Raw genomic sequence first — 8,060 nt, 5'->3', positions numbered from 1 at the left:
AGAGCTATAAAAAGGCAATTAACCACCCAGCCACAGCACTGGTGAAAGAAGCCAAACTCACCCCTCCCCTTGGAATCTCAACTATCCCAATTGAGAAGCCGGTGTTCAGAGATCCCAATAGCAATGCAGTAGCGTCCCCTGGTGGCCAATTTGTTTTTTCCTTCAGCAACCTTCTAGCAATTAAATGTGGGATTACATCAACTTGATAATTAATTCAGCACATAGCAGGCTCATACCAAGCCAAGCTAAGAGTACCCCATAGAGGGAAAGAAGGTACTTCACTGCACGCATCACTAACTACACAGAGTGAATCTGTTAGTTAAAGTGCAAGTTACTTAAATTTATCCCAAGTTACCAACACCCCTCAAAGGGCACAGAGTGAACTTCACCAAAGTATTCACTCACTCAAGCTGAAGACCAAGTTGTTCCAGTTTGAGGGAATTAAGGAGAAGAACAAGCAGAGCCAATTGTCCTTGCTTATTATCAGAAGCTGATGACCAAGGGTTCCAGCCTGCAACGTGACGACCACGTGGGAGTTTGTAGGAGCGAGCGCTGCTCTGCACCCTCTCAGTAGCCAAATAGCAGTAACGTGGTAATAAGAGGAATTTTGGCTGGCCTTTCTTCAGACGCCCCCTAGTGGTTAAAGGAGGAGCTACACGCAAGCCTTTAATCACACATAGAGAAAGCCCTCTAGTGGACAAAGGGTGTACTTCGAAGGAAGAGCACCCTGGTAGCTGACCCTCAGCAAATGACCCCTAGTGGTGAAGGGGTGAATTACGCCAAAGTACCCACAAACGTAGGAGAATGCACCCAGTGGCATCTCCACCCACAGACAGCACCCCAGCAGCTGATCTGCAAGCAGCGACCCCTAATGTTCAAAAATAGAAGTTCATCCAATTTGCTTCTAAATAGCTAGGAAGTGTACTGAACCTATCCTAACCATGGCAGAGTGTCCCACTGATTTAGATGAAGGGGTTCAACCAACCAGCCTAGTTGAGACACCCCAACCAGCCGGCCAAGGAGAAATGCTGCAAACAGCCAACCTTGACCCCCACACAGAGACTGAAGCTCAAGCCTCAGCAAGGCCAAAGATGTCTCAGGGTCACTATGATCTGAGACAACAAAGAAAGCCTACAGAAGCCATGCATGCACACCTGTTGGAGAAATGGGACACCATCCACAAGCGCCATGAAAGATGCTGGGAGAGATTACACAAACTCTACCAAAAGCAAAAGGAGGATCTCTCCCCCAAACGATCGCACACAGTGGAAGGAGATAAGGAAGACGCCTTTGCGCAATGGATGGACTCCGAACAGAAACTCAAGGACATTCAGGAGCAATTAAGAGACTCAGGAGTCGATAGCGAGATGCAAAGCCTCAAGCTACTAAACGAGGAATGTAAGAAGCTTCTAGAGGGCCCACAACACCTCCCAGAGCCCGAGCCTCACACCAGAGACAGACCGGTCATCAGGGCCAAGTCCGAAGTTTCCTGCCATTCACATGCACTGTCCCAACGGTCGCATGCGGCTCCATCTCGTATGTCTGGAAAGGCCTCACCCTTTCGCCACATATCCAAGGCACATTCCAGCGTGTCACGACAATCACATGCCACAGGCGGCTCCTGCCATTCAAAGGCATCTTCTCGCCAGAGCCAAGCATCTCGAGCCTCAGGGGCAGAGAGCATTGCCGCCCATCTCAGGGAAGCACGAATCAATACCGCAATGGCTGACGTCGCTGCACAAGCAGCAGTAGAAGACAAGCAACATAAAGAAGTGGAAACGGCAACAGCGCTACATGTAGCAGAAGTAGAGCGAGAGCAAAGAGAAGCTCAGACCAACTTTGAGATTTTCCAGCGACAACGGAGAGCAAAAGAGGCAGCCGCAATAGAAGCAATCCTGCAGAGAGAGCTGGAAGATGTCACATCTACGCCCAAATTGGAAGGGCTAGGAAGAGAAACCCCTCATAACCGTGTGCAGGCCTACGTGGACAACCAAAGCGCGTTTCAACGTGACCAGGTGAGAGCGCCACAGCCAGCCACAAGCCCCCCAAGACCGAGTAGACGAACAGAAGAATCTCAACAACCAGATGCGTCGGTCAGCCACAGGGTTGATGTCGTAACAACTAGGCCACCAGTTCTTCCCACTGTTGCTGCCCTATTGAACCCACCAAACCACACCCTTGATGGCAACAGGATGGCTCCACCAGCAGTGGCAACGGCTACACAGCGGCCAGTACCACAAGATTTTCCCACCGTTGTTGCCCCACGGAACCCGCCGAACCATACCACTGATGGCAATTGGATGGGTCCACCTGCAGCGCCAACAGCCCTACAGCAGAACCAGCCGTCGCTCGGGGACGAGATTGAAAGAGCTCGAGCCACACTAGAGTCCCTCCTGCGCCAACAGCGTCCCAAGGAACCACCACCAGACCCGACCACAGAGGAGAGTCTCGACCACCAGCTGTGCCGGCCTACCAGACAGCCAGCTATGCTCCACCAGAAAGACAGACCCTCCAACAAGTAAGCACGCAGGAACTTGGGTCCCCTCAGTTCAACGCCAGGGCAGAGGAGTTCAGACCAAGCCATCAAGGTCCCTTGCACGTGACATGGCAAAATACCCTCAGCCAACAATACGCCGAAGGAAGTGACCAGCCAGCCATGGTGCACGCCCCCGCTCCCGGAAGGAATGCACAACCTCCACCAAGACCCAGCCCACACATGGGATCGATGCATCCCCCAATGTACGTTGGAAGAAGGTTGGACTTGGCAGCCAGAGGAGTACGAAGATTCTCCGACAAACCTGGAAAAGACTACTTATTGTGGAAGCACATCTTCAAGCACGCCATCAACGAAGAAAGGGCTGGGCCAGATGAGGAACTTGTCCAGCTGACAGCCTGGCTAGGCCCAAAATCTGTAATCACAGTGAACAACATCTTTGCATCCCATCTGGGTAACCCTGACATCGGCCTTGCAAAGACTTGGGCCGCACTTGACAAGGACTACGGTGAACCCACAGTGATGGAGTCCTCGCTCCTGGACCACGTTCTCAGTTTCCCCAACATAAGAATCAACGAACGTCAGGAGCTGAAGACATTCTCATCGCTCATTACTCAACTACAGACAGCACAACAGGATTCTACCTTGCCAGGATTAGCTTGCCTTGACCTATTCAGGATACAAAATCCTATCATCCAAAAACTACCACGATTGATATGTGAACAATGGATCGAGTTTTCTCGGGCTTACAGGAAAAGCAACCAAAACAAAATTCTCCCCTTTACGCTTCTTGCTGAATTTATCAGTGACCAGGCTGACCTCTACAATGACCCCCTATACCTCTCCATCAGAAAAGCACACTTTCCAACGACCAAGCGAAACGGTCAACACTCTGATGTAGTCAAGGGCCCCGTCCAAGCTACGAAGGACAGAACCACCTTTTCAGTGTACAAAACAGACATCACACCTTGCCCAAAGAAGTCTCCAGACGAACGAATACCGAAAAGTGTTCATTCGAACCCTCGTCCAACTAAAAAAGGCCTGATTTGTCCAATTCACAAGTCCTCACACTCTCTAAACGATTGCAGAGAATTTAGGAAAAAATCACTAGATGACCGAAAGACTCTACTCAAAGAGAATAGGATATGTTTCAAATGCTGTGATTCCATGGAGCACATGACCAAAGATTGCACAGCTAGAGTGAAATGCCACCTGTGTGACAGTAACAAGCACCCAGCAGCCTTATATCTAGAAACTAAGAAGCCCTCTGAGGAGACACAAGAAGTGACTTCAACGACGGAGACTCAAACTGATTCTGAAGAGCAGCCAAAACAGTACGGGACGTACTACACAGACATATGTGGCGACTCACCATGCCCTCCTTCATGCTCACCCGTCTGTCTTGCAAAAGTCTACCCCGACGGGCAACCTGAAAAGGCAGTAAAGATGTACGCCATACTAGACCCACACAGCAAAGTTACTATAGCTCAGCCCGCCTTTTTCGACCTCTTTGACCTCCCGAGTGAACTGAAGCATTTTGCAATAAATACGTGCACATTACCAATGCGCATGGCAGGGAGGAAAATCACTGGTCTATGCATAGAAGTGATAGATGTAAGTTCACATTTCCGGTTACCATCAGTGTTAGAATGGGAGACCTTACCAGATGTTCGCAGTGAATTCTCAACACCAGAGATGGCAAGAAAAATACCTCACTTAGCACACATAGCTGATTTAATCCCTCCTCTAGGTCCTGAAGCTGAAATCCTACTCATGGTGGAAAGAGACGCCCCAGAGTCCATTGGCTCCGATGAGAGAATCAAAGGTCCACCAGGAACCCCAATAGCCATTAAGACGGAACTCGGATGGGCCATAGGAGGGACAGTTTGTGTCAACCAACCGCGAACCCCAACCCAGGTGAGCATCTCAAAAACCTCCATTCCCAGTAATGGAACAGCACCTCACCTAAAACCACACCTAGAACACTGCATGCTTGTGACAACCAAAACTGTTTTGGAAGCAACAGTGTTCCAGACAAGCAAGAATCACAACAACTTAGCTTTGTCCATAGAAGACAAACAAGACAAATGACGTCTGCAAGACCGGGAGTCATGGAGTGTACTTCCAAGATGTCCCAAGAGTATGCAAGTGCAGTGCATGTATGTCTCCAGCTCACCCGCCACAGTGCAAAAGAAAGATTTGTATGCTTCCTTAGATGTGTCAACGAAGGCAAATGCAGCCTTAAGATGCGTCACAGTCTACAGCGGGGAGAGCCACACTTACGTCATCTTGTTTGCAACCATAAGATACATCAGAGTCTACAGCGGGAAGAGCTGCAGTCTCGGTGTCTTCTTTGGAAAAGTGAGACTAACAAAACAAGAAGGTCACACTGTACCAAGGTTATAGTTATGTGGTAGCACTTTGGCTGTAAAGCTCACCAACTTGACAGCGAAGACGTTGTGCCTTGAGCTACAGTCTACCACCTTCTACGCAGACAGCAAGGAGATGTCAAGCTACATCTGCAAACAAAACACACATTTCTATGTCCATGTAGGCAACAGAATGAAAAGAATTGAAACATCTTTGAGCCCTGAGCAATGGCAATATGTGCCAACAGATAAGAACTTTGTGAACCAAGTGAAGTGGCCCAACCTTGCCACACAGTTAATAGAATTGACCTGGCTAGAAAGTCCTGAGTTCTTGGCCTACCCAAACAGACAAATGCCACAGAGACCAAAATGCTACGCAATTCCAGCTCCAGATCAACGTGCTAACCTTCAACTTCAGGCACCCAATAAACGTCAACCAATCCGCTTCAAACCCCTGTCTAAGCAGAAGCACCTGAGATTAGGCATAGTTTTGATCATCTTGATCACTTGTCTTAGTATCCCAAGAATTTACCTTAAAGAAGCCTGTAAAGACCTACAGACTATTGGAGACATTTGCCATGACCCAGTGATTGATAAATGTCTGAAAGCCAAAAATTGCCTTCCCCATGCATCTCACATGGGCGAAGCGTGCATAGACAATGCGTGGGAGCGCATGATTGGTGCACCCTGCAAAATCATGGACTCTATGTCGTTAAAGACACCCATACCCACACATGAAGTCTTCACTACCCTGATGACAACAGTAGCAGCCATCTTCAATACTCCTTCGATGGTTCCAGATCCTTTGGTTCTTGAGTATCCTGAGTCTGCTGCAGCTGCTGTTGTTCCTGATTCTTCAGTTCTAGCTGATGTTCCTGATTCTTCAGTTCCAGCTGTTGTTCCTGATCTTGATTCTTCAGCCCCAGCTGTTCCTGTGTTTCCAGATCCAGCTGTTCCTGTGTTTCCAGATCCAGCTGTTCCTGTTTTTCCAGGTTCTTCAGTTCCTGAGTATCCTGTGAATCCAGTTCCCTTTGTTCCTGGGAAATTTTGGGTTCCAGTTTCCTTTACAGGAAGAAGACCTTGTCTCACTTAGAGACAAGAACGCATACCAGAACTATTGGCCCATGGGACTTGCGCACCGGCCCACCCAGTTGATGAACTACTTTGCCAAGCTGAGGTCCAGATCGTGAAGCCACGTGAATCAGGTTGTGACTCAAAGACTCTTGTACCAGGCTAATCACCGGTTTGGTCCCGTTGCTGATGAAGACTGAACCAGAAGATCGAACCTCAAATTATGTATTGTGTTTATGCATTGTTTGATGTAACACTTGCTTATTTTTTGTATAATTGTGCATGTTTTATATTTATCAATAGTTATGCATGTTTGATACCAAGTTTTTACCTATTTAGTCACAATTTAGTTAACAATGAGTATTGCATGTCTTAATGCTATGTTTTTTGCTATTTCAGTTAGTTAGTAGTGGAAATATAAATTTCCAAGCGGGGAGTGTTCTGGATCATATAGATCTATGCAACTCCAACTAGAGAGCATGTAACAGTATGATAGAATACCTGCGTCAATAACCCAATTTCCGACCCAAACAATTATCCAGTCACCCTCCTCAAAGATTTCCCGTAACCTCTGAAGGACCTGTGTTCGGTGTACCCTTACGGAAACAAGTAGGTCGAGTACCGAAGGTCGGTGTGCCGACCTCTAGAGTACTAATACGGTTGTACACTGCGAATCCGTCTTCATCTCCCCTTTCAGGTAGTAAAATTTACCTATGGAAATGAACAGAGAGGCGTAATATACAGAAGTAACATCATAAAAACAAGTATTTACTCTGCAATAAACATTTATCTGTTTTATAATTATTTCTATTGAGTTAGCTATCTGTACTGGACTGAACAGGAGGCAGTCTGTTCTGTCTAGTAAAGTCAATTTTCCTAACTTTACTTTGCTTTGCTTACAGGGCCTGACCAGCTGGTTGCTCAAATCCAATTCTTTCATTCACTCATTCCATTCCATTTGCATATAGCCTCTCCCTTTTCCCTAACAAAAAGTCCTGCTCTCTGGCCAAACCCCCATGCTTTCCAGGGTCTATTACTCAAACAGATCCTTTCTGCGGCTAGGAAAGGCCAGAGAGAGCAAAATCCAACTGTGATTGGGAAAAGAGTCTTCTCACTCACACACAGAGACATACACACATTTCTCTCATTCCCCTGGGCTTTAAAGTTCAAATTTAGAGGTACTCACCTTCATCTTCTTTCCAAAGCAGCCCTTGAGCTCAAACTCAAAACTCCCTTTACTACCCTGGCTCCACATAGGCAGGGCCTGGGAAACCCATCCACAGACACAAGCGGGTCTGCTGCCGGCAAGATGGGGCTTATGTTTCCTTTTTCTGTTTGGGGCTACTCAATTTTCTCATCCTCCCACTATACGAAGCAGCACAAATTTACCATATCTTCTTTTGTTAAATTTAACTTAGTGATCAGTTTGTTATATGGTGGTTTTCCCCAGTTTTCTAACAGTTTTCCTAATGGACTGTGGGGATCTATTTTTAGTTTTGGATTTTTCCTAACCCTTGTTATGTGCTCTTGGCTACGTTCCTTCGTGACCAGAGGCAAGCTCGCCTGACCAATAACCAGCCAAGACACAGTGAAGCCCTTTTGTTTCGTTTATTGCAATAAGCAGGGAGAGAAGCTATCAAAGCTTGGTTCTCTCCAAAGTTTTAACCCAAAATATTTCCTTCTTTTATGCCACTGCACCCCTCCTCTTTCCCCGGCCTATGTCCCTGGCCACTACATCCCTCCTCTTTCCCCATTGGCTGAGGTACTATGAGGTTACACTCTTTCCATCCGCTTATACACATTTCCTGATAACATATTAAATCATATTCACATATACAATAATAATAAGAAAAATTAGACATTTAAATGGTTATTTTAAATTCTGTGGATATTTATGTCCCCCTTTTAGAACAATAGGTTCTTTCCTATTTTTCAATTCAACATGTCTTTCCTGGCTAGCCATTTCCTCTTACAAATGTTTTTATAGCTTGTCTTCTTCCTTTCCCACTCTAAGACCCAGCTAATTTTTGCCTACATATTTACATTTTACATTCTTTCTTTATGTTAACCTTTTCTGTTTCCCATCGTAGCTTCTTCACTCAGTAAATTTTCACTGCAGCAAATTC

Source organism: Protobothrops mucrosquamatus, unplaced genomic scaffold (genome assembly GCF_001527695.2).
Source record: "Protobothrops mucrosquamatus isolate PMUCROS unplaced genomic scaffold, P.Mucros_1.0 scaffold_198, whole genome shotgun sequence".
Lineage (NCBI taxonomy): Eukaryota > Metazoa > Chordata > Lepidosauria > Squamata > Viperidae > Protobothrops > Protobothrops mucrosquamatus.
This window is presented reverse-complemented; position numbering follows the sequence as displayed.